Genomic DNA, 26,197 nt, shown 5'->3' with positions numbered 1-26,197 from the left:
AATGATATCAATGGCCTTCGGAATCCAACCATTTAAGCAGGATGCATCATGTTCAAAATTCCCAGGCCTTTGTCAGGAAAAGGAATGAAGAGACTCCAGAAATGGAGACTGAGTGATTTTATATCAAGGTCTGGACAACTTCTTAATGGTTCTTTGAGATTCTGGGGAAGTTGAAGTAACAACATTAAAAGAGATCAAAACATGGTCCGACTAACTAAGATTCAGAAAAAGTTTCACCTCGACAGTCATCAAGTTAACCAGAATCAGGACTGTGGGTGGGCACTTTGATTAGTTGCTCAAGAATAAAATCTTCCATAGAACTAAGGAGTTGCTGACCAAATGTATTATGGTAATTCAGATGAAGGTTCAGGTCACCTAATGCCACGTAATTGGAATGAAGCAGGAAAAGTTTACCTAAAGTGTCAATAAAAAGCTATAGGGAAGCAAGCTGTGGAATCCGGTGGGCAATAAATAAGCACACCAGAGACAGCAAAAGTAGGGGGTAAAATAACAGAAAATGATATGCCCTCGATATCATTAATATTAGTGATTTTTGCAATCGAGCAGGAGTAAGCCGTCTGGTGTATAATACCCTCCCAAACCCCATTTTTGTCGGCTCTATCAAAATGCTTCATCAAGTAACACTGGGGAATTGCCAGGGCAATGTCAGAAACTGAACTATCTTTCAACCAAGTCTTGGTGAGGAAAAGAAAATCCCCTTTGTTGTCAATTAAAAGATTAAAAATGTTCAAGAATGCTTAGGTAGTCAATGACGGTTTAAAATACATGCCGTGAAGGAAGTACTAGTGGGAGTGGAAGAACCACCTCTCCCATAAGGTGTCAGACCCTGGGCCATTGTGCGTTGGGGGCTACAAATTGTAGGGGCTTGAGTTGAAAATCTAGAACAATTGAGACCCTCTCCTAGGTTGCCAACAATAAACTCACCTGGCGAAACCAGAAAACCACAGAAGCACGGAACAACCACAGGAACGCCCTGAAGGAATACCACCAGCGCATAAGATACACCAAATGAACCTTCATAAGAGACAAAGTCCAGACCAACGTGACCAACGCCAAGGAACTGTTCAACGTCATACAGCAGTTCACAAAACCCCCCCAGCGAAGCCACAGATGTCACACCTTCCCAGGAACTCTGCAACAAGCTCAGCTCATACTTCCATCTGACGATCAACGCTCACTACGACAATTTCAGTGAACAGATGCCGGACAACACCCCCCCAAAGCCACCGACAAGTCAACAATCATGACTTGGAAACCTGCCACCGTTGAACACATCACCGCTACCATGAAGCAAACCCACTCAGGAGCCCCAACGGACCCCTGCCCACTTCACATATCCCACAGGACCACTGCCGCCATTGCACCCTAACTAGGACTGACCATCAATGCTTCCTTCATGTCTGGCATCTTCCCAGATGACTGGAAGCGGGCGGAGGTTAAACCCCTCCTCAAGAAACCCACGGCCAACCCAACTGACCTGAAAAACTACCGGCCCATCTGTCTCCTCCCTTTCGCGGCCAAAGTCACTGAGAGATTCATGAACGCCCAGCTGACCACCTTCATTGAAGAGAACTCCTTCCTGGTCCCTCCCAGTCTGGATTATGCAGCAACTACGGCACAGAGACTGCCCTCCTCGCCACCACTGACGACATCCGCGTGCTACTTGACTAGGGACACACCGTGGCCCTTATCCTACTAGACCTCTCTGCAGCCTTCAACACTCTTTCTCATTGCACGCTCACAGCTAGACTTCACAACGCAGAGATACAAGGAGCCCCCCTCGACTGTATCCAATCCTTTATCTCCGGCAGTACCCAGGGGATCAGACTCCATCCCTTCCTCTCCAAACCCACCGATATCAACTGCGGAGGACCCCAAGGATCATCGCTCAGCCCCACGCTTTTCAACATTTACATGGCCCCCTCACAGCCATCATCAGACAGCATGGGTTCAGCATTGTATCCTACGCCGATGACACCCAGCTCATCATCTCACTCACGAAGACTCCCGAAGACACCATACTCTGCTTCCAGGAAGGAATGAAGAACGTGGCAGCCTGAATGAAAGACAGTTGTTTGAAGCTCAACTCAGAGAAGACTGAGGTCCTCATCCTTGGCTTCAAATATCGGGATGTGCACCGCCTTAAATTCAATTATTAGTTTTGAACGTGCTCGAGGGTATCACTCCCCTCCTGGGGTGTAATCGAATATATCAAAGTGTAGCAGCCCTATTGGTCCATAGGCCTCTCATCCTTGGCACTGAAATTGGGGCTGAACGATATTCAGCAAAAATTATGTAGAGCAATTACTTTGTGCAGTTCATGTTTTTTATTTCACTCTTTCAATATCTTAATTTCATCCACATATGTTTTCATTCACATATTACGATCCATTTTCAAACATTTTATGTAGTTCCAATGCATTTCGGTGCCCCTTGCACTTTCATCAGGGAAAATCTAAAATATGTAAATGAACATACTTAATCTTCTATTCTTCCCTATATAGGTTAAAGCAAGTTGTTTTACGCGCGTGCTGAAATAATCAATAGCTATGTGCTCTAGTTCCCTAGATATCTACATAAACGTTTCTCCCACTCTCGAGGTTTAACGCATGGTTCATATACAAGTAATCCCATCTGCTGTTCAAAGGTTGTCACACCTTTCACAAAAGGATTACGTGAGGTTATTTATATTGAAATAGATTACGCCGCTTATCTGCTTGCTGGGTTTCTACAGTTAACGCGCTCAATCTATACTTGATTCGTCTTACCTCGCGGGTAGTTCTAACACGGCGGCATTTCTCCTCTGAATGCTGGTTTAGTTTGTGTTACAAAACCGGCGAGAGCCGGGCATTTACGCTAAGCACGTTACGCGCATGGGTGTTAGGGATGGCTAATTTTTTTTCTGTTATCTAACTTTATTGACTATCGAGTGCTCATCTCAGTGAGTTTAAATGAGATGTGTACTTGGCTCGAAGCGCGCTGCAGCCAGTATCCAATTTCACCAACAGATGTTAATGATATTGTAAATTACAGGAATAACAAATAACACATTAAGTGCAATTTAGTGCTGACAACCTGTCATTATAAGTAACATACAAATTCAACCCGATCATTAAGTCCATTTGGCTTCAGGCTATTTAAATGATAAATCCAATAATTCTCGCGCTTAAGTAAGTTCTTCTTGTTCAGTGGACCCTCTACTTTGGGAACAACTTCCAGGATACAGGCTCGCAACTGGTTGATATGATGTTGTTTTTCAAGAAAATGTGCTGCCACTGTAGATTTAAGCGAGCTGGTTCTTATGTTAGTCTTGTGTTCTGTTAACCTTGTTTTAAATTTTCTTTCAGTATGTCCCACATAAACTGACCCACACGGGACTTCAAAATGTATATTGAGTTCATTGTGTCACTTGTTGCGTTCACCTTTATTGGAATTTTGTATCCCTTCATGGGGTGGGAGATTGTGTTGCCCTTCAATATGTTATGGCAATTGCTGCAATTCATGCACGGTGTGGTTCCTCTGAATGTATTCCTAACAGATGGTCCTTTTCTGTTTTTTAACAATTCTCCCAAATTGCGTCCCCTGGTATGGGCGAACAATGGTTCCTTGTCAAATACTCCTTTAAAGTCAGTTTCTAATTTAAGGATTTGCCAGTGTCTCTTTATAATTTTGGTGAAATGAGAACTCACATTAGAAAATTTACTGACACAAGTAATTCTGTTCTCCATTGATTTGCATTTACCAATAAGTAATTCTTCTCTTGGTTTCTGTTGTGCCCTAGTTAGGGCTGTTTTAACGATAGTGGCTGGATATCCCCTATCCCGAAATCTATGCTCCATTATTCTCAGTTGTTCTTGGCATTCCTGTGTTTCTGAGACCACTCTCCTGACCCTGAGAAATTGAGAGTAGGGCAGGTGCGTTTTGAGGGGTTGAGGATGATGACTGTCGTATTTCAAAAGATTGTTCCTGTCTGTAGGCTTACGATACAGGTTCGTCCGAAATAGGTTATTCTCTCTGGTTATTTCCACATCAAGAAATTGAATATTCTTGTCATTGGTTTGCCATGTGAAACTGATGCGGTCATTTCTTTGGTTTAATACTTCCAATTGAGTAACTAAAGATTCAACGTCGCCTTTCCATACTATGAAAATGTCACCTATGAATCTTACATACATGAGAAGTTGTGTTGCCCATGCTTAGTTGTGGTAAATGAATTGTTCCTCAAATGATGCCATGTACAGGTTTGCGTATGCCGGAGCGGCGCAATTGCCCATTGAAGTTCCACTTTCTTGGATGAACCATCTCTTGTTGTACGTGAAATAGCTGTTCATTAGGGTAAACTCCATAAGCTCCATCAAGAAGATTTGTAAATCATGTGAATACGTACTGTTCAATAAAGCGTGTTCTATAGCTTCTATTCCTTCTTTATGGGGTATCGACGTATATAACGCCTTAACATCTACTGTTGCCATCACTATATCTCCTTCGATGTTCAAATGATGGAGTTTAATCAACAAGTCTGTCGAGTCTCTAATGTATGACAGTGATTTCAATACCAGAGGTTGCATGTACTTATCTAGGAATTTTCCCACTGATTCGTGGAGGCTCTTCTTTGTGGACACAATGGGGCGGCAAGGTGGTTTGTATAGATCCTTATGTACCTTAGGTACCATGTATAGGAAAGGACTGCTTGGACTGTCTTGTGTGAGGTATTTCTGAGTTTTTTCAGTAATGGTTCCTTTTTCTTCAGCTCTTTGTAGAATAGATTGCAAGGTTTTTCGAATTTCTTCTGTGGGGTCAAAATCGATCTCCATGTATAGCTGCTCATTCTCTATATGGTCCTTGACCGCTGTTTCATAATAAGATGTGTTCAATATAACCAGAGCCCCTCCTTTGTCTGCTTTTTGGCATGTGATCTTCTCCTTATTAGTTATCGGTCCGATTATTCCATATTCTTTGTTGGTCATGTTTTTCTGTTTACTTTTTTGTGAAAGTTAATTTTGTTGATGTCCCGTTTGCACAGTTCTTCAAACAGATCAATGGTTTTGTGGCTGATCAGTGGCATATAAGTACTACTTGTTTTTAAACCTCTTAATTCATCTTGGAGTTTGGGTCTGATGTCGGTCGCAACATTATCAAAAAAGTGTCGCGATCTCATTTTTCGAGTGAGTTTAAATAAACTTACATCTAATCCAATTTGTTGGTGTGTGCTGTGGGTACGTATGACATTCCCTTTTGAAGTGGACCATACACCTCCACCTGGGATGACACCTGGTGGCCCTCCGCCCTCGGGAATCCACCCACTCCTACAGACCACGCAAAAAACCTCGGCATCATCCTCAACTCTTCCCTCTCCATGAACCGACAAATCAACGCCGTCGCCTCAACCAGTTTCAACTGCCTGCGCATCCTCCACAAGACCTTCAAATGGATCCCCCTGACTGCAGAAAGACCGTCACCCACGCGGTCATAACCAGCAGACTGGACTACGGCAACGTCCTATAAGCCGGAATCAACACAGCTCTACTACACAAACTCCAAACCATCCAGAACGCCGCTGCCAGACTCGTCCTCGGGACACCGCGTCACAAACACATGACCCAACACCTACGAGACCTCCACTGGCTCCCAGTCGAGAAGAGGGTCACATTCAAACTCCTCACACACACTTACAAAATCCAAAATCCATCAACAATATCAGACCCAAATACCTCAACGAGAGAGTATCCTTCCATGTAGCGAAGAGGAACGCCCACTCCACCGACCTCACCCTGGCAGAGGTCCCCAGCATCCTCATAAACAGAACAGGCGGGAGAGCCATCTCCTACATCGCAACAAAGACCTGGAACAAACTCCCCGTGAACATCAGACGTTCCCTGACCCGCACACATTCAGGAAAGACCTCAAGACCTGGCTCTTCGACTAATCGAGAGCTGAAAGTTCCTTGAGACCCTCACGGGTGAGTAGCGCGCTTTATAATCCCTTGATTGATTGATTGATTGACGGTAAGCAACGAAGGACAAGCAATTCCGCCTTAGATTAGGTATAAGGAGGTGAGATATGGCAAGGCAAACTAGCAGCATGGTTGGCACTGGACGTGAAACGGAGATGGATGGGCACCAACGGTCTGCGTGTCTGTGGCACTGCTCTCAATTTATAGGCTTGGGTGAAAAAAAATTACTAGGGCAAGACCTCAAAAAAATGGTAGCTCAATATTGGAATTTTCACTAATAAGGAAGTGAGGTTAAAAATCTGAACAGGTGCACGTTTAAAATCAAGGTAGAAACAATCAGTTCAGTTCAGTTCAAAAGCTTTATTCGGTTTGCATGACTCAACCATAAAAGCAAGGCAGGATATTATATCAACATCATTAGTTCTTCCATTAGAATATTTCAGTACTTCTTAACTGTACATTTCATTGAAAACACACCTTCATAAACTGTCTCATATTAACTTAAGTCTAAACTACATATTATACAACTTTCGCTGTTTTTAACATACAAATTTCAAAGTGGCTAGTGCTTTAATATGTAAAATATGTACACATTTTGCAATAAAGTGCCCTACACAACTCGATTACAAAATATGCTATCGGAATTTAGCATCTACAGTACATAGTTACTTTGATAGCAGTTTATATGTGACAATAATCCAAAAGGAACTGTGCAATTTTAGCTCTAAAGTGTCGTATGCCAAGAATCTATAATACTGATTGTACAAAATCGCGGTTTAGCAGCAACAATACGTAGTCAACATTCAACACAATTTATATGTAGCAAAAATGCTCCAAAAGGGACTGTGCAAATTTAGCAATAAAGTGTCCTATGCCAACATCATATAAAAACTTTATAAAGGTGTCAGATACTTTAAAATATTTACCAGGGATTACTTTCCAAAACCTAATAAAACAGTCATCTTATATAGTGCAATGCAAACAGCTCATTAAATGCTTTTATGCTTTAAAACTAAAATGGGGAAATTCATAATATTATCGATTTTCTGGCCGCTATACACTTTAATATATATATTGCTACGTGGAAATAAATGTCTGGGCCTTCCAAGGAACATAGTAATTTCATGGCATTTGTAGTGGATCGAATATTATACTTCAAAAAGTAGAAACAATCATTTTAGCAGCAAATCAGAAATTAGAGAAGATTACTGTTCAAGTATTCAGTATTTTACACCACACAGTACAAAAATATGCCAGGGTGCATTAGCTCAAATTGCCGCCCATAGACTAAACACCATAAAGTTGCCTTCCAAACAATGTCACTGTACAATTAAACAAGATTTTTCCCCTTAAAAGAGAAAAGTAAATTCTTTAGCAAATCACTTAAAAACAGGTAGACAGATTAACAAACAATGCTGTGCGTCTGTGAGCGTGACCACAACAACAAAACAGCTGCTCGATGCTCATTAATGAGGAAGTGAGTATAACAAAGTCCAGGTGCGCTTTTAGAAATCGAAAAAAGATTTGAGCCACTCAATTGACATCTTGTAAATGCCGGCATTTCTCAAGCGGTCCAGCAGAATCTTATGAGAGACAGTATTGAGCGTGGCCAAGAGATCGAGCTTGTTTGTCCAAGTCTCGATTAACTCTGATAAATTCTGCCACCACGAGAAGTGCAACTTCCATACTAACACCATTAGGAAAGCTCGATTGGAAGGGGTGCAGGGAAACATTGGTTTTAGTAAAGTGTGAAATCTGGCAGTTGACAATAGTTGTTCAGGCTAGAGGGATTTGAGTTTGTTTTTTAATAGGGAAAAGATCATAGTCTTCTTCCATAATTTTGGAAATATGCTCATTTTTAATGATTGATTATGTAGCTTGTTTGTATGTATTCAAAGTGCTCCTGATGCTAACCTAAAAATACTAGGCGGGCATGGATCTAAAGGGGATCCTGATCTCACTCAAAATCAAGCACTTTCTGTGTCTTCCAAAGAGATGTTCCCAAATTCTAATAATGTATGTCTGTATGAATGAAAAGATGTATCTTGAAATGGTCAGCACCCAGTGGCACGCTGTCAGAGTTGGGAGTCTTATTATCAGAGTCCAGACTAGAGTGAATATACATAATGGTCGGACGACATTACTGGATACTGAGTCCTGCCAGCCAAATTGGCGAGTCTAACAAGTGACCCTCAATATAAGCCAGTTCCTTTTTTTGGGGGCTGGGGGGGAATTTAAATCCTCTAAAGATTCTCTTAATTGTAGAGTACACTTATTAGTGGGATCGTCCATGTGGACATTGAAATCACCAAGCTCTGTAAAATTAGCATATTTAATGTATAAAGTGGCTATTACTGTGAACAGTAATTTGCTAAAGTTAGCAAAACAGCATTAAGGCTCCCGAAAAAGATGAATTATTTGTCATTTTCAAAGAAAAAGTCATCCCTTCTGCAGTCCCAATATCTTTTAACTGTATTGTGATACAGTTGAACTGTGAGGGATGAATAATTGCGACCCCGCAACCCACTTTATTCCCACAGTTTAGAGAATCAATGGTGTGACCATCAGTAAGAGCGAGAACAATATCAGGACCGGTAGTTTCATTCAACCAGGTCTCAGTAATAACAAAACATCCCACACTTATCTGAAAGAAGCTCTCAGACATCAAGTTTCTTTTTGAAAAGGGACCTTGAATTGATTAAACAAGCTCTTATCTGATAACTTACCAGTCCATCTTTCTCAGCAGGCCTAGGACCCTCTATGTTGTGAGAATTATTATAATTATGTGAGGGAGGCAGGTGACATGGAGTCAGTAAAATCTGACACTGCATGCAGGTCCATGAATTAGTCAGATCTTCACAACATGAGGCGTTATCACAGCGTTTCTGATTCCTCATAAGACAAAGGACTTCTCTACTATGGGTAATATGAGAATCTACCAAAAGGAGAACAGATTGGGCAGCGTCGCTGGCAGTAGACAAAGTTCTCAACGCCAACTGGTGCAAGTGGGCTTGCCTTTGGTGTGCCTTCGGCGTGCCGGCAGCGCATCCACGCTTCTGCCATAATTTTATGGGCAGTCAGGAGCATAACATGACAAAACCTGGAGTGCAACTAGAGCACAAACCAAGTACAAAATGGCGCTGTACAAGTGGCACCAAAGAGAAACAAATATGGCTGCACAATCAAAAGACAACTGGGTCCGCCCAAGGCAATTTCCCCATTTTACAAAACTTTTCTAGCCAGAAGAGCAAATCTCCTTGATGTTAGTTCCTCAAAAAATAAAAAATGTACACAATTCAGTAGTTTTAAACACCTAAAAAATCTCGAAATTTACTGCTTCACAGTGCATTTATTGAAGTTGAGAAAACTTTTATTTTTCATTTTTCGTAATTTGTCTCCTTTTCCTACACTTACATGTGGTGAAAATGTGGTAATTTATGCAGCTTTCAATACTTTTAGCAGCATGTACACCTGGGGCCATATTATAGAAAGTTCCTCTGGAAGCAACAGGCAGATGCACCTCCTTTGTATGCCCCTTAGGGAACTTTAGTCTTACATGCTGGGACGCAGACGCTTGTGCTGCCCCTTCTGTAATACAGATAGATCCGGCACACATGTAGCACCTGTACTATCTCAAGAGGGCATTCCATCATTTGCATGGGGGTGTGACCCTATGCAAATGAGGGAATCTCAGTGCCATATTGTCATATTATAGACACAGGCGCAGAGGCAAAGAAGCTGTTAGGAGGTGCAATGAGAGGGTGCCCGCTGGTGGCAGCCCTCTGGAGGTGGGTACTATGGACCCCCAGACATCCCTTTCCAGGTGGGAGCAGTCGATCACTGCATCCACCTGCAAGGGATGTCTCTCCCATCTTAAAAGTGCAGGCAGGTTTCCGAATGCGCTAAAACACTGGACGGCTGCTTCAAAGCTGCTCTGTATTTCACTTGAATGGTCTGTCCCGAGGGCAGTGTAAGTTTATGGCTGCACTAAGGGCAGTGCATTCAACTTAATATGGCACACTTGCATGCATGGCCCATCTGTTTGAAGGTGCGCCATGGAGCAAAGAGGCTATTATGCCCAGGGGCCTTATAAGACAAAAGGGTGCGTTTTTCCTACTAATGATTTCAACTTGATAATAAAATAATTTTAAAATATTTCCTGTTTTATGGGCTGATATCAAGGTTCTCATCACTCCAATACTTTGGATTTTTTTTTAAAGTAGCTTTAAGTAATGAAATGGTTTCTTTATTACAATTAGTGGGACATGCTTTCTATCGAACTCCCATATTTTCCTTCGGACAAAGGTTCTGTGGTTCTGTGTCTCATGTCTTGAGATGTATCACATGTCTTGAGATGTCACTGTTGTGATGTCATACTTAGTTGAAAGAGCTGGTGAGGCTTCCCTCCACCTCCACAAGCCCCACGAGTTTTGTGATGTAATGGCTGTGTTAAACCCTGCGTCCTTCATTAATCAGCAATAGTGTAAGCAGTAGCTTCTGGCAAATCGGTGTAACAGAGGAAAATGCACACTTCTTTATTGAGGGCAAGCAAACTGTTTTGATCCAAATCCTTCCTGTAGGAGGGCTGAAGCACCACAACAGTAGTATGGTGCTTTTGGAATTGCCTACAGGCAACCTAGCCATAGTCCGCCTTCCTCACCTTTAAGAAATGCAGCCGTTGTCTTTTAGAAATGATGTAGGTCCTAGTAAACCTCTGAATTGTAAGGCATGCTGCTGAGGCTGGTCTGTTGTTTTTTCAAGCAGAGTAGATCTAAAAACAATCAGAATTTTCAGTGCAACACTAACTTGCATTTTAAGGGCTTTCCGTGTTCTGTATCCTCGTTATGCTGCTTGTATGCAGTTCGAAGGTGCTCTGATTTTCAAGAACTTCTGCCTCTGGTAAAGTCGTGCATGATTTGCAGTGAAATGATGCTGGATTACAATTGCTGCGCCGTGGAGTCTGAGTTAGAGCTGTCTTTACTGGAACATCCTTTATTGAGCTTGCAGGCAGTTGCAGATTTCTTCCACTGGTGCATTTACTTCCTGATCAATTTCCCCGACAATGCAGCCCGAACGTGATTACAATCTTCCTCCTTGCATCTAAGTTCCACTTTCAGCTGCATGATGCACTTCTCTGAACGGCAGTGCCTTTGAACAAAGAGCACAGCATTCTTCAGAGCTCTGTAATGATGCTGCCCTTCCTCGTCCTCACACTGACCTGGTCTCTCGTGATGCACACTTCAACTTTTGGAGCTTCATCCTGGTCATTTAGGGATGATAAAAGGTCTGAATTGTTACTGCAGATTTGATTATATGGACCTCTTTCTTGCAGTACATATTTCCGTAAAAAGTTGGCAGCACCACAATAGCAGAATATATTCTGTTGTAAACCAACACAGCTCGGTTGGTAGCAAGTTGCTCTTTGTGTCGAACATGCATCACACCGATAGTTGAGTGAGTGGAAAAGATTATTGAGGAAAGCAATGAGTAGGTTTGCTAGAGAATGATACTTGTATAGTTCGACTTTCTTCAAGTACTTTGGTGTGGTAGAAGCTTCAACTCTTTAGGATTACAGCAACATATCTTCAGTGGAATTTAAAAAAAAAATAACAATAAGACTCTTGAGTTAGGTATTGAACTCATTACCTTTCCCATCAGTGTTTACAGGAGGGGCAACCAGATATTGATTCAAAGCCTGGTGTATTTGAGATACAAAGCCTCTCTCTTTAATGAGTTCAAGCAAGGCAGTTTGTTTCCAGCCCTTAAAGCTGAGATGCGAAATGGAAGGAGAGAGAGATGTCGCTAGCCTTCTGAGAGGCTTCATATGTAAAGCTGATTGTTGCCAGCATAAAGCAGGATACGAATGTGCAGGGAAGGTTTAGTAAGTCAAACATATTTATTCAACATTTTAGAGAACAGGAGAAAACTGAGGATACCATGGATCAGGAAGCCGATTGATGATGTGCCTGTGTAGATTTTGTTCTCAAATTTCTTGCCCGCAAGGAGTGAAGCCACTTGTCTGAAAGTAGTGAACACTGGTTTACACTTTAAAAGCATTTCCGAGCACTGTTAAACAGAATGTCAATGGCAGTGGCTCTTATGAGATTTGTCCTCTATTTGAATTGCCACCACGACTGCTATCTTCTTGCTTTTCTAAGAGTGTGGCTGGTGATGAATCTAGTGGAAAACTTTTACATTATGTGCACAATCCTCCCGATGGAAGAAAGGAGGCTGTAACTAAGGGCCCAACAGAGGGAAATAACAAAGGTAATGCCTCAGGACCATCAAGTATTAGGGGAGATAATGGGCAGACAAGGGAGGAAAGGCCAGAACATAGACCTAACATCAATGTAGCCACCAGAACCACTGAGGTTAGACTGGACACACCCAATAATATAGGGTCATCAATCGCAGACCATGCACGGAATACCCGAGGCCTCCCGGTACTTGACTTACCACCGGCATCAAGCCCTACACTGTGGTCCCGACAGGGATCCCTGCATGTAGTGATGAGAGGGAAGAAACCCCGCATACCCTATAATTAAGGCGGCCCACTGGCTGGTGAACAATGTAGGTTTTAATATCACATATTACAGGCATATTCTATTGGCAAGAAGGGTGTCCTGGATTGGAAACAACCGGAAGGGTTTTACAGGAGATTGTGTGATTTTAAATTTTAGGCACCCAGAGCTGGCAAGAGAACTCCTCGCCAACAAACGGAAGGAGTCGTATCAGGAGGGGGGTTGTGCAAGTATTAGAATGCTCCCTCTTAGTTTTTTCTACAGGGACTTGATGCACCCAACAAATTGCGACGATCCTAGACAACACCCAGCCAGACCAGAGTGGGGGGGCAGGTTAGTTCCGCTAATGAATCGGTATACTCCACTTCTTAGTGTCTCTGCCCTAAGTGAACTGGACTGACTGACTGGGGGACCATCGCCAGGACACGAGGCCGTGAGGGATGGCATGCCCCCATTGGAGTCAATGAAGGGATAGCTACTATAAAGTCTAGTGTAACTATCCCCTCCATTGAAGCTGCAGACCTCAGTGGGTCAGGATTAGAGGTGAACCCCGTGCACCTCTTGCACTCTCAAGCACGTATACTTGTCATAGGTCTGAATTCCCAGTCCCGTAAGGCAGGGAAACATCGATATAATCTCCTGGAATACAGCAGGATTGTCAAGTAAAATACAAAATCATGACTGGCTTGCCTACATAAAGAGATTCCATATTATATGCCTGCAGGAAACGTGGGAGGTAAGCAGCAGTCCAATAGCATTGGAAGGCTATAAAATGTATTCTGTTCCTGCACGTAAGTCCACATCAGGACGAGCTAGGGGCGGCTTGATTACCTACGTAGATCTGAAGCTTCAAGGGAGATGGGAGGACCTAGGCTGGGATTCAGACAGTATGCAGGGCACCCGGTAGCAGAATAAGGGTCCAAAATTAATCTTTATTAATTTTTATAATGCCATCAAAGTGGGACAGACCTTAAAAAGACTGGTCGAGTTGGAACAAAGGTCGGCAGGAATAGAAGTGCCTGGGGCATTGAGCGCCCAGTTGGTGTTATTGGGAGACTTTAACTGCCACCTGTGCCCCCACCTGATCACCAGTAAGGGGGAATGTTCCTCTTGCCCACCGGAAGAGGGCTTGCACATGGAACACACCAGGGAGGGAAGTGAGCTAAGTAAGGTCCTGGTAATATACGCTCTTGTACATACCATGGACCTGACTAGAGTGGGCGAGGACAACCTGATTCACCCAACTTTTAAAGGGAGGGGAAGGGGCACTTTCATTGATTTTATCTTTGTTCCCAACACGCTAAAGTGTTAGATTACAAGTTTTACTATAGAACCCAGTGTTTTTAATGACCATAACCCCCTATTTTTGTCCATACGGGACCCCAACCCGGCCAAGCACCCACGCCGAAACAGCCCGGCGGCACAATCTCAGCCACTGATCAGGGAAGGAGATTGAGATGGGCCAATATTAATGGCGAAACTTTTTACAGGGCTTTACTTTCAGAGAATGAACAGCAGCTTTGGAAATGCCTAGACCCATCAGTGGAGGGGGCAGACCTACTTACAGCATTTGAAGGTGTCGCACAATGCATCGATGGCCTGCTCAGGTGTAGAACACCAAGAAAGGAACAGTACACCCCAAGGTGGTTCGACCGGCAATGTTCCACAGCCTTGAGGGAATTGAAGTCAGCTTTAAATGCTGTCCCTAAAGATAAAACAATGGTGTCCACCTGTAGGGCGCGGTATAAACAGGCACTTAAACATCGCAAAATATCTTTACAGCACCAGGCATGGGAGAATTTAAGAGAAGCGGCCGAGGCAAAGGACTCGACCACCTTCTGGAAAGTTATAAATGATCCCTGCTTTCAGGATATAAATAAACCCAAACTTGTATGTCACGTCTTGCCAGAGTCCTGGTTATATAAATGAAAGTGAGTCTCAGGCAACCTCCAAACCATCAATCAAAAATTTTAGATCCTACTTGAAAGAGGCACTACCCACATTCACCAACGTGAGGAGATCTCATGAATTCCAGGTTACACCATGCCCCAGTGCCCTGATGATAATCCCGCAAAACACCGCAGGGATTAGAAACGCGTTGGCCTTTTCAATATATCTGCTACATAGGGCGTTTAATTAACTCTATGCTCCAAAATTAGGGTGCACAATGGTTTATGCACCCTGTAGGGGTCCAGAAGAATTGCCAATGTAGCCTTAAGTAACTCCGTGACAAGCACCTAGTTTTAGATGAATGGAGTTCTTGTATTTTTGAAATCGTTAGCTGGTGTATTCCTTCATAATTAATTGGATGAATTCTGTGTATTATTGTTGTTGTTGTATTATTATCATTTTCTCCACTGTAAAATTATTGTCACATTTCCTTATTTATGTAAGTTGTATAAAAATGTTTTTTGGTGAATGAAAGAAGTAATGATTCTCAGCCAGAAAGTTCAAATGCATTGTGTATACGTTTAAAAAAAAAAGTCAATGTTTGACATTGAGCATATGAACCTATAGATTATTGTTTCGATTCCCGCATAAAATAAAAAAGCGGTTAAATATACAAACCAGGTACTCTCTGTTTCATAAACCAGTATTGTTACTCGTCCATACCTGGTTTGTTAAGGACAAAACCCCCCTTTTTGTGATAAGAGTCCTGGTTGGAGCATTTTCAAGGCCATTATAACCACAGTAGTATCAGCGACCCAGTAATAATAGCAGAGGAGGGAAATTCGAGCTTATCCGAGATATCTTTTTCGTTGGAAGAGATAAAAGTGGACATTGAGGGCCTGACACAGAACAAGGCCCCGGGCCGTGATGGGATTCCCCCAGATCTCCTAATGAGCCAGGTAGAACTTTGGGTGCCCATACTAACAAGAGTTATAAACGCAGTAGTGGAGTCAGGTATGCCAACATCCTGGTCCACTGCGACACAAGTGCCGATTTTTAAAAAGGGTAACAGGGATAACCCAGAATGTTATAGGCCCATCTCTCTTATCGATGTAACAGTGAAAGTCTTAATGAGGGCCATTCTTAATCGGCTAATGGACTGGGCAGACAAACATGGCATAATCTCTGATACCCAGTATGGGTTTAGGCCTGGCCACTCAACCTCAGACCAATGCCTTAATCTGTATCTCCTGGTAGCCAAGTACACCGCCGCTAGTGATGAGACGGTGTACTTGGCATTCATGGACCTTACGGCAGCCTTTGATCTGGTTAATTGGAATAAACTGTGGGAGTTAATGGGAGTCTCAGGTGTCGATTCAGGTCTGGTCAACATTTTAAGAGCCTTGCACCAGCACACCTCAGCCCAGGTCAGATACAAGGAGGAGGGAAATACCACCGATTCCTTCCCATGCTCCAGGGATGTGAGACAGGGCTGTATCCTGGTGCCCTTTTTATTTACTGCATATATTAATGGTTTAGATCGGGCAGTTGGAGTTTTAGTGGCGGACTGTCCAAGGATAGGAAGAAGAGGGATCCCTGTCCTGCTTTACGCGGACAACGCGGTGCTTCTGCGGTGCGCTGGTCACCAGAACATATACTGAAATTGTATGCTCCATATGTAATGCCAAAACTCTATATGGTAGTGAGGTCTGGGGCTTTATTGAGCCACAGAAGATCCAAACTGAAGAAAATAAATACCTGCGGCTGTTGCTTAGAGTCTCCCAGAGTACACCCTCCCACACCATCCATGAGGAATTGGGTCTCACCTACATCAGAGACAGGATCCAACTAAAACCCCTCACCTGTTGGATTAAAATATGGACAAACTCCGAAGCTGTATTAAGCCAGCAGACAATAATGGATTGTACTGCCCGGTAGGGCAGGCGGAATATCCCTTGGCTTAAATATGTGAGGGAGACTCTCTCAGGCCTGTTCTACGCTGATTATTTTAACCACCCAACAAAATTGTTGCTCCGAGATAAGGCCCTCATCAAGTCGGAATTTTTAAAGAAAATGTCCTCCATCAGGAAAGACAGGGAGCTGACCAAACCATCGGTGAGAGCCCACCTTCTGACCAAATCCTGTATGGGCATGGAACCTTATCTATCCTATTTTTATAATGCACAGGACAGATTTTTAATGACTCGGTTCAGGTTGCATCATATACTGGGGGATCCCGCGGGGTATTTAACATCAATAGAGTTGAGGGGTCCGTGCCGCTGCGACCAACGGTCTTCGCAGGACATGCTTCATTTCGTTCTGTTGTGCCCCTACTCTTTGCACCCCAGGAAGTTATTGTTAAAACGCATCCTAAAAATGCTAGTTTCAAACAGGCAAAGGTGGCCCTATTGTTTCTAAAACTGTCCGCAGAGGGTTTAACACTTTTTTGTACTGTCAATTTTTTTAGGATGGCTGCGAGGCTCAGAAACACAAAAGGTGATGGATGACTATGCTTGATGTCATCTCCCCTGCACTAGCACTTATGCTGATTTAAATAATAAATTATGTGGGAGGTGGGTTCCCCCCCAGTATGCTCGAATCATATACCAGTGCCCCAATTCCAACAGATTTTAAATGTAACTGTTCATAAATCTCTGATGTTCCATTAGTATCGAGGTTAATTTATACAAGTCCAAAGATGAATTTTATAGATATTTGTTAAATATTTCTGAATTGTTTGTATATGTATTTTGAATTAGGCCCTAATCATTGTTGTTTTTTAACCTCATTATACTTTTAATGGTATTGTTGTATACCGAATAAAGTAATTTTGATATGATATGATATATGTATAGAGAATTAATATGCTTTTTTCCACCTTTTTTTATGAAAGGTTAATCTTTTTCATTCAATTGATGTTTTATCTACTATTCAGACACCTATTGTTTCAATACTTCATGTTTGTATATTGTCAAATATTTATAGATTATTCCTGGAAAAGTTGCTACATTGGAAAATTATCACACCCCATCATTTTCCACTTGAACTAGTTGACTATGTGTTTGTGAATCTAAACTCTAACAACACTTTCTCTTTCATTGAAATTAATTCCAACCCTTACATGTTCTCACCACCTTACCATCTTTTTCCTGCCTCCTGATCATTTTGATCCCCAATAACCTCGATGTTTGTAACCTATAAGTATAGTTACCCACTGTTGGAAAACAAGGCATTATTTGTGAGGCCTGCACAAACAATATGTCTACATTTGTCCTTCACTGGAAACCAAACATCCCATTGTAGCTCTTGACTCTTACAGGGCAGAATTGCAGAGCAGACTAAGGCTTACTCAAGGGAGGTGGTGTGGGCTAGTAATCGCCATTTACAGGTATGCAGAAATAACACTCAATAATTGATTGTCCAGTCTGTACTTTGCTTCATAAAAAGGAAGAGTACATTTATTACACACACCACTCAATACTATGCATCAATTTACAAATATGCATAAGCTGCTGGAAATACTTTTTGACATTGCATAACATCCCCAACCCTTCTGCAGGGGGAGTCTAGTACCACCACTCACATGTATGCATATCATATTGCCGCCAAATGCAGTGGGTTGACCATAACCTGGAGTGAGGGCCCTTCACACTGGCACCATCCCAATGGCGCCCCCCCATTATCTTTTGTGGTGGTGGAGTTTGCATTGCTCCTGGATCTCCCCTTGCAGCTTTTGCCATCAAATGGTGGTGACCCCACCTTCCTGAGGTCACCATGCGCTGAAAACAAGCCGGTTTCCTTGGTATCCCGCTACTGCCCTGCTAGTCATTATGTGGCGCTTCCCCGCTCAGTGCAAGCATAGCTGAGCAGAAGCTCCCCCGCTGCTCCGAGAAAAGGCGCGCTTCCTTCGTGTGCGACCTAATGCCATGTGTCCAATTTCTCAGGGGCCCGGTCCCACCCAGCACCCACCTTGCTGGTAGGTTGGAGAGCAGCTTGGGGAGCCCACCCCCAACTGCTCTCCTCGCCTCTCTGACTGGCCAGCACCCTCACGTGTGGCCGCAGGAGCCAGCTCTTTATTGTGGCCTGCCCACTCCTGCAGGCAGACACGGATGATGCTGCCGGTCGGGTGGGGCCTCGGGGAAGTGCAGCCTCACTCCCTCACCTTCCTCTCGCTGCAGGGGACTGCGGTGGCACTCCCCTTCCTCTCCGCTCACAAGGGGGCCCAGAGTTGGGGATCCCGGGCCCCCAGGGAATTCCTTCACTGGGGGCATGTCCGCACTCTCTGGCTCCCGTTTCAGCAGGGCTTGGAGTTTGGGGTCCGGGCCCCAGGAATTCCTTCATGGGGAGCTCAAAGGCACTCCCCAACTTTCGTCTTCATGGGTGGTGTGATGGCACTCCCTGACTTCTGCGGAGCCTGGAGTTGGGGGTCCCGGGCCCATGCACCATTTCCAGTGGCGCACGACCACGCTACCCTACCTCTGTTTTCATCAGGGAGCAGGGTGGGCTGCTGGCACCCCCTGGGAGCAATTTCACTGGGAGCACGACGGAGCTCCCTGACTTTACTTTCTTCTGTGGGCAGCCCCCGGGACCTAGCCCACCAGCGGGACCCATCTAAGACCAGCGGCGGAGACACATGCGCTTTGTCGTCAGTCTGGTCAGAGGTCAAATGTTGCCTAACTTCTGGAGGATGCGCAGGCAGTTGAAACTGGTTGAGGCGACGGCGTTGATCTGTCGGTTCATGGAGAGGGAGGAGTTGAGGATGATGCCGAGGTTCCATCACCACCCCCTTTTGTACCGCTTTGGCCGCCATAAGTGTGGCAGGGTATGCTCAGACGTGAGTCCCTTGCTCACTTTGCCACTGGATTCAAGCAAGCCGGGCTGAAGACGGCTGTAATGCCAGAAACCGGTCCTTGGAAGCTTGTTTCGGTCCAGGGAAGGCATGGCTTGGCAGTTCGGGCTGGACTGTTCCCATGAGGCACAGGGTCAGACTGATTTGCATATGGCCATGTCTGAACTGGGGTGGCAGTGTGGGCTAAAGAACGGTGATGGATTCAACTCAGATCTTTTGACTGGGTGTGAGTGTTTGATTGGTTCGGATGCTCCGTCCATCACCACCCCCTTTTGTACCGCTTTGGCCGCCATAAGTGTGGCAGGGTATGCTCAGACGTGAGTCCCTTGCTCACTTTGCCACTGGATTCAAACAAGCCGGGCTGAAGATGGCTGTAATGCCAGAAACCGGTCCTCGGAAGCTTGTTTGCGGTCCAGGGAAGCCATGACTTGGCAGTTCGGGCTGGACTGTTCCCATGAGGCACAGGGTCAGACTGATTTGCATATGGCCATGTCTGAACTGGGGTAGCAGAGTGGGCTAAATAACGGTGATGGATTACACCCAGATCTTTTGACTGGGTTTGAGTGTTTGATTGGTTCGGATGCTCCGTCCATCACCACCCCCTTTTGTACCGCCTAACTTCTGGGGGGCATATCTCAGTCGCTAGGGGACCGATTCTCACAATCCTTGTCTTTTCTTACTCCTGGTGGCCAGCCCTAGCCACCTGGAGCACTTTCCACCACCCTTCCTACCTCCAAGACCGTGACTCTGCAAGGAGCTGTTGTCACTGGCTCCATGTGCCAGCCTTTCACCTGGCTCTCCTTCTGGGCCTATCTTCTCCTTGCGCAGAGGCCCAGGCTTCTCCTCACTGGCCCTGAACACCCTCAAAGACACAGTCCAGAGTCCTGGGACAACCAGGGGTTTCCTCCTTCCAACTGCCCATGTCGCCAGGCTCCAGCACCAGTCTTCCTCAGCAAGACCACACCCCAGAGAGAGCTCCTCTTCCTGTGCATGACCTCTAGGATACTTCAAAATGGCGGCATCCAGAGGTCTCATGCCACATGGTCTCAAAACAGCCTCCTTCCCCCTCTTGCTGACTTCAAGGCCCGGGCCCGGAGCAGGCCTGGTGCCTGGCACTGGGTGACAGCTGCTGATGGATAACCTGCAGCTTCACCTCTATCTCTCCCTCTTGGAGAGAAGACCTTTGCTCTTGGGAATGCTTGCAGTGAAGGGCTAGGCCTCTGATGCTACATCTTGGGGAGGAAGGTAATTAATCCAGCCTGGCATGGTCGCACCCAGCCAGGCTCTGGTTATGAGCTTAGTCAGAGGAATATGACATTTCTGGATGACCCATAAGCAGTACAGATATGGCTTTGGACTCAGCAGAATACTGTTTTTACACAACTTACAGTGTTCTGTGGTGCATGTCTGAAATGTGTAGGCACTAGGGAACTTAATGTACCCCATTGGGCATCTGGCTCCATTGGAGAGTAATGGGGTGTTCCTACAGTGAAACAGTAAAGCACATTGACTTTCCCTCACATGTTTCCCCACATTATAAAGTCTATTCCATGTCACCACCCAACTCTGCATAATTCTTGCCACACCATTCTATCTGTACCTGCTCCTGGGCTGTGCACAACGGGAATCGCCTCCACGCAGCCCTTACTTGGGTGAACACGTGTGTGCACAAGTGTCCACATCTCACAAGGTGGACACCAGTATAATCTACATTCAATCCATTTCATCATGAGTTCAATGTGGGTGAGTCCCAGTTTATGAGGTTCTCCCACAGTAAAAGCTAAAAAATCCAGTGTTCACAAAGAGAGAAATCCTGCCCCTTGGAACCACCTTCTCACACCCACGAATAACGCCATACCTACCTTATGGAGAGTAGAGTGCCAGCAGAAGAATTCTAGAGAGCTTGAATGTTAGGTTCTTCTATTAAACCTCTTTCAGGATCTGTCTCCATTATGACCTCAGCAGATGTTGTGTCAATTAACGTATGACTTTTCCCTACTCTATCCACCCACCTTACCACCTTTTCCTTGCCTGCATAATTTTCATGACAGCATTTCTGCTCTCATATGCACTCTTTGCTATGTGTTTTTAATGTTCCTCTGTTGTGCTTCTCTTGGCCATATAAGTCTGTTTTTTTCCAATAGTTTTTTCTTGTTCACAAAATGCCCTCATATAATGATTTTGGATGTTTTGCTATTTTTTGTTTTTAACATTTGGCAAAGATTCATTATTATGTACCTGAGACTAAATGTATTAATTTAACATATGTGATCATGATTTTCAGCATTCATTCACTTCTCTTTTTGTGTCAATCAATCAGGGAATAGTATGCGCCCTACTCACCCGAGGGTCTAAAGGAGCTGAAGGGGGGGTCCGCAGATCTGTTTAGTCAAAGAGCCAGGTCTTGGGGGTCTTCTTGAAGGTGTTCAGGGAGGGGGCTTATCTGATGTCTGCCGGTAGCTCGTTCCATGTCTTGGCTGCAATGTGAGAGAAGGATCTTCCGCTTGTATGGCTCTGTGGGTGCATGGGGTTTCGGCCAGTGCGGGGTTGAAAGATCGGAGGTTTCTTTTGGGTACATGGAAGTTGATTCTGTTGTTAACGTATTTGGGTCTGTTGTTGTTTAGGCATTTGTAGACGTGTATATATAGTTTTAGTTAGTAGGGATAATTTACATTTCTGATTTTTGTGGTTGATGTTTACTAAGTTTTCAGAAACCTCAAATGAGGATGGTTTCAAAAGTCTAAGGGGTTAACATGACAACAGAGGACAAGCTACCATCTTCTTGGGATGTGGTGGTCCTTCTTCCCATTGCTACGACTAACTTTTTTGTTGATGCTGCTAAATAGAGCAGGCCTTCTGGTGTACATAAGTGGTTCTGTGGTAAGTAGGGCAGGTCAGTGGTTTCTGACAGCCGAGACAGCTGAAGCTTCAAACTCAGAAACCTGCTGGAGGCAGGAGAGCCACTGGTTGCACCGGGCAGGCACTCTATCAGCTTATGGAAGTTCTCCTTCTCCCTAATACTCTAAAGGATGCCCTAAATCCCCTAAAAGACAGTGGAAATGAGGTGGAGCATGTAGTAGAAATACTCACAATCCCAAAAGCAATTAGGACACTATGAGTAGTTCCGTTTCCGAGGGAAAGACCCCGTGCTGCTGTACATGTAGACAGAAACGTTTAGCTTCAAGATGGCGGCTCTGGAAATCATTAGAAAATGCAATATCTTTTCATGCAAATACAAGAGACTGCATGGAATATCACTCCACAGCCATAGGCCAGGGCATAGGCAGTGGACAATTTGAAAGTAATAAAGCACTTCTGTTGATAAACTGGAGATCATTTTATCTCCATATACTATGCAGGTAAACAGGAGCATGGCATGGGTGTAATGGGCCTCGGCAGACATCAGGTTCCAAGTTCTCTTAATATCTCTGACATTCAGTTTAATAATGATAATTACCAAATCTCTGCATCCTGTCATTTTTTTTAACCAGTGTATAGTTTACTTCATGGTCACTTTCTCTACTTAGAAACTGAAAATCCCATCACGGATATTAGAAAATCAGTCATGTGAACATTCTTGTGTCAGGATCAGAACCGTCACAAATAAGGTGTACCTTTAGAAGAACTATATTAGTACTGGTCGCTGCTCTTGATCACATGGTATAGGCATACGCGGCGCTGTACCAGAACCAGGCAGCTTAAAACCACATAGAAACAACATGGATTGATGTCAGCGCTGTATCTGTACACAAGAGCGTCTTCGCCTCCGGGGAGGCCAGCCGCTCTCGGATGTTTGAAAGCACTGTACTTTGAGCCTCAGGCCTCACACCTACCGTACAAAGATGCCGCCTTCCCCACTTCACGCGCAGCCCTGGGGTATATTACTCATTTATTGCAAGCATTATTTATTTAAAAGCTGTCCGAGGCGCACGCTAGCGCTGGACTGCCTCGGGCTGAGACTTGCAATTCACACGCAATAAATATTTATGTACACGTTGAAACCTGATGTTTTAAAACACAAGTTGTTAAAAAATGCAGCAAAGAAAAAGCTGTTTTTTTTTTATAATTCTGGCGCTGGGTATGGAAGTCCCCACTCGACTGGAACATCTTTTAGAATGTACTTTTAAATACTGTTTCAGACAGAGGGACTCGCTCTTTCATGACTTACACCCACCTCCCCATCTTCGACCGACCCACTGGCGTCATATCACCGGAAACAGAGTAGAGAACAGGATATGACCTGCCTCGTGAACTAAAGTGTCCTGAATGCAAGCTTTGCTTCTTCACGGAACAAGTACCGCACGACAGCAGCAAGTCAAGCTTCTGTCTCTCACAAAATGCAGCACTTGAAATCTTCCATTCCCAGAACAGATCCTGCAGGGCAGACTGGTAAAAGGTGCATCTCTCACAGAGCATGCACACTTAAGGCATGAGTGACATGGAGGTTCCAGACAAATGCCAGTAGCAGAGGCTTACATAACTGAAAGGAATGTAAAGTGGGTGAGTTATGTAATATGAAAGTTATAACACCAGTCTCACTTAGGTTACATTCCACCATGGCATTCTGAAAGTCCTGCTGCAATCACTTGGAGATATATATTTCTGCTTATTCTTTGGTTTTCCCTTGTATTGAGAAATAACATTTAACTAGTAGGTCATTGATTTTTGGAGGATCAAATGTACGTGATGGAAGGTCGGAGGCACAGCATGAAGCAGAGCATTTAACACTCCAGGAGAAAGAACAGCACACATAAGTTATGACATGGGTTTTCGTCTGTGGATCTCGTGCCATACCTTTGTATACAGGTGCGCCTTCCAGTTTGCAGACCACTACGGTTGTAAGTCAGTGCTGTACACCATGCTCACCCTCTGAATTATGCCAGTGCCATCTGCTGCCCTGCATGGTGACTGACATTGTTGATGTTTCATGTAAGAGAGACTGGTGTACAAAAAGATGAACTCTTTCCACCTTTGTGTACAACAGACTCAGGAGGTGACTTGTGCTGCCACCACTGAGAGTCCCACACACCCTCGATAGAGAAGGCAGTAGCTGATATCTGACAATCTCAATACCCTGACTAATGTCCTAGGACCACACTTTCTATGTTACAAGTTAACAATGCAACTATGGACACCATTTAGAGGCCATTAGGGTTCGCAGTTGCGACCCCTGGCTTTCTTCTTGTGACCCCTGGTACTGCCTTTGCGGCCTCAGGTGGCAAAATCAGTACCAGAAAGACAGTGACAGCTGGTCCTTATGATGCTGGTTGGGGCTCTACTTGCTTTGTTTGCTCTCAATTTTGTTACTACACTGATAGTGAATGATGTTTCATTATTCACTATCAGTGTAATTTAAAAAAATGAGTACTATTAGCTAGAATATGACTTTTCCAAGCAGCTGAGGTAAGGGGAAAAAAGTGCTTTAAAATATATAAATATATGTTGTGTGCATGCTTGTGGGTGAGTGTATGTTTACGTGGGACTGTAAGTGTGAATATGTGTGTATGTGTGAGCATCCCTAGCATTATAGCGAATTGACGTTCATACATACAGCACCCGTGTAAAGTTATGACTTCCTCTGCAAAGTGATGAAAAATCGTCCTTCCAAAAAAGTGCTGGAAGTTCCAGACTTTTCACTGAGCAAAGATTTACTTCACCTGACTGTCATGTCCCTGTCCAGGGCTGGACACCAGACTGCAGTACATCATGGCACTGCTGCTAGTGTGGGAGGTTTGCTTGCTGCTACTCAGATCTGTCCTTAGACCTGAGTAGCAGTGGGAGATCCCAGTCGTGGTGGGAAACACACGTGCGGGCCTGCTAAGAGGCCCTGGAAACCCACTCACATAGTATGTGGTCAGGCACGTTCCGAACACCCCAAAAATAACACAATAGTTTGTCACGTTTATTATGAAAGCCATAACAAGGAAGTTAAATCATTATTGTGAGACTTGAGGACAGTTGATGTTGATGTTGAAAATATTTGTAAAGCGCTCTGTGACCAAGCGGTTTCCTGGCGCTAGGGGGTTGATAGTGTCAGATGGAAGAGGCGGCCAGGGAATTACAGGTTTGTATAGGCTTGGGTATACAGATGGGTTTTGAGCGCCTTACGAAAATGCAGGTAGGCAGTGATGGATCTAATGGTAAGTGGGAGACTGTTCCAGAAACGGGGGGCAAGAATGGAAAATCTAGTGCCACCGGTTCTGGATTTGCAGAAGCGGGGGACACTGAGGAGGGCCTGACTGGAGGAGCGAAGGTTGCGACAAGGGTGATAGTGGACGATCATGGAATTAATGAAAACGGGGGCAGTACGGGCCCGGGCCATAAAAACTAGGCATCCCATCTTGAAGGGGGTTCTCTGCAGGATGGGGAGCCAATGAAGGGATTTGAGGAGGGGGGTGGTGTGGTGGGATCTAGGAAGCCGATGGATAAGGCGGGCGGCCTGATTCTGCATGGTCTGAAGGCGCCGGAGTTCATAGGCAGGAATGCCCACGTACAGGCAGTTCCCATAGTCCAACCGTGAGAGAATCATGGCCAAAACAATTGTTCAAAACAGTTCCTACAAGAAATGTGGATACTGACACTCATTAGCGTGTTTGAAATTATTACTCTAAATGGGGGCCATCTACATATTGCTGTGGAATGAAATAATTTAAGTGAGAAAAGAGGGGAGCATTTTTAAAGAAAACTCCATGAAATAGTCTCTGTTTTTGTCCCACAATAAATGTGGTATGCACAATTTAAAAATATAATCTACGAAAGGATGCACAGAGGGCATGGGTGTGTATCATTTAGTACATTCTTGAACTAACTTAAGGTCATAGTAGCTTTAATTCTCTTCTTGTAATATGTTTCACATATTTAAGGATTACACATGTTCAAAAAGCTAGAGGGGTAAATGGTGAGGGTGGTAGTGGGTCAGATCTACATCCAGGGGCATATCTATCTTTAGTGTAGTAAGAGTGG

Source organism: Lissotriton helveticus, chromosome 3_1, assembly GCF_964261635.1.
Source record: "Lissotriton helveticus chromosome 3_1, aLisHel1.1, whole genome shotgun sequence".
Taxonomy (NCBI): domain Eukaryota; kingdom Metazoa; phylum Chordata; class Amphibia; order Caudata; family Salamandridae; genus Lissotriton; species Lissotriton helveticus.
Note: the sequence above shows the minus strand (reverse complement) of the source record.